Below are 2436 nucleotides of genomic sequence, written 5' to 3' on the forward strand. Positions count from 1 at the left end.
CAGGAGAATCGCTTGAGCCCAGGAGTTTAAGCCTGCAGGGAGCTATGATCTTGCCACTGCACTCCAGCCTGAGCGACAGTGAGACCCTGTCTCTAAAAAAAAAAAAAAAAAAATTAACTAGTGATTCTTAAACTTGGGTTCAGGGTGGGAAGATTAAGAACCTTGTGATGAATCTGTATACCCTCCTCCCAGGAAAATATTAATACATTTATTCAGAACATTTTAAAAGCAATTTCAATTAGTGAAAAACAAAAAAGAAATCAACAAAAACCAATCCTGCAGGTCTAAACTGGAATTGTAAACTAGGTTGGCCTGGCCCAGGAAGAGGTAAAAACAAAGTCACTCACAAGCTGGAATCACCAGGTGGCGCTCTCGGCTCTGAACAGAATCTGGGTTCCGCGGCCAAGGTCATCTAAGAGATAATAGTTGGTCCAAGCTTCATGGAACTCCAAGAATTTGAGAGATTGTTGGTTCAACCAATAGCTTTCACCTTCCAGAGGAGGAATAGCCTCCCAGCTTGTTCAAGGTCACAGCATATGGGCAAAGCCAGGACTCACCCACTTGTCCAATTCTGATATTGCTAAAATGTATCACATGGCTCCCTGACCCATTAAACAGAGCGCGGTGCACACAATGCATTATTTCTTGTGATGATTCAAGGAATGGACTTTTGCGTGTGAACACTGGGAACGTGGGCTTCTTGTGCTGTGCTATCTGTGGGGACCAGACAGATTCAGAGGACCCTTATCTGCCACACGAAATGGCCCCAGACTGGTGTTTCTTTGTTAACACAGCCAGTCCACATTTTTGTTAATTCCTCCTGGGGTGAGACACGGAACACAGACTTTGGTCCTCCTGTCTGTCAGGTTTGCCGATGTTTCTATGTGTCCTTAGGGGAGTTATTTTTCCCTTCTCTGAGAGTCCCTTTCTGTCAAAAGATGACCACTAATTGACAATTATTAACATAATTATGCTTCTTGCTCTTGTCAATTTTCTGCTTTATACATACTCAGCTTTCAAACCCCGAGGACCAAACTTCTGAGAACTCTATGGAAAGTGAGACTACACAAGCACTGGATGAGAAAAGTGCCTGCTCCTTCGTCGACTTTGCGACATGCTCTGTGACTCAGCAGACCCGGTTCTCGGCTGAGTTCTGAGAAGCAAGATCGCCAGCTGTGCGCATTCACCAGCTAGAGAACATCTGCAGAAAGCCAGTTGTTTTTCACTTCAATAACCCTGGAGCATCTCTTTGCTTTCGACATGTACTTCTGGCCATTCCAACATCAAATAACAACAAAATTGTATTTTTATAAATGTGACCTCCAAAAGGCAAAATTGCAAGGAATGTGAAATTTCATTTTCAGCAGCTTTGTTCATTGTAAGTTTCTATCAGAGATATGCACCCTTCATTCACTCTCTCGCTGCAGCCAGGGAGTCCATCCACTCCCCTCTGGTCCTGCTGTCATAACTGGAGTTCTAGCCTTTGCTGCGTGCCACGCACTGCACTAGACGCTGGGGTGAGGATGGAACAAAACACAAGGCAGTCTCTGCCTCATGAAGTTCACACTCATCCCCTTCCTTAACTTCCTTCTTCAACTGGCTCCTTCCCAGCCATTCTTCAAGTTCAAGTTGTCTCCTCTTCCAGGAAGTCTTCTGTGGTGTACACAGCAGGGACAGGGTCCCCTCTTCTGTGTTCCTGTAGCACCTGCAGAAATGTATATCACAACCCTTGCCATTCTGAACTGTAATAATCTTACATGTCTATCTTCCAGCTCCAGCCTGGGTCCTCTGGAAGGGATAGACAGTGTCTCATTCATTTTTGTGCCCCCAGGGGCCAGCACAGGGCTTGGCACATAGTAGATGTTCAGTAACTGGTTAAGGGAATGAATAGAGTTTTGATGCCAAGAGAAGCAGATGGCAACACTGTATGTATCACTCAGGAATAGTTTTATTTTGGCAACTCTTACTCACAAAGTTCTAGAACTTTGCTGATGGTTCTTGTTTGCCTGAAACTATCTCCTTGGTAATCAGTTCATCCCCCCCAACCCCCCTTTCCAGGGGACATCTGGTCTCCCTGGGAGTTGCTTGTGTTCTCTACCCCAGGGGACAGCCTGTCCTTTTGGGGCCATCTTTACTGAGCATCTTCACCTAAGTTTACATAATGTCACAAACAGGCTTGCACTGTTCTGGCCCTGAACATTTATCTCCGTAGTGACTTCACTTTCTCATGCTCCCTGTTTCCCAACCTACATTCTGATCTTTTCTGATTATAGGATAAAGTCCTGGGTTCTAGTATCAAACACACTTGGATTTATAGCTCTAGCCCACTGCTTCGAGCTACACGACCTGAGCAACTTACGTCTTTGAGTCCCACTCTCCTCGATTGTAAAATGGAAGTGATAACTGCAGTCCTCACCAGGGTTGAGAAGATTCTAT

This window comes from Propithecus coquereli, unplaced genomic scaffold (assembly GCF_000956105.1).
Source record: "Propithecus coquereli isolate 6110/MARCELLA unplaced genomic scaffold, Pcoq_1.0 Scaffold314, whole genome shotgun sequence".
NCBI classification, from domain to species: domain Eukaryota; kingdom Metazoa; phylum Chordata; class Mammalia; order Primates; family Indriidae; genus Propithecus; species Propithecus coquereli.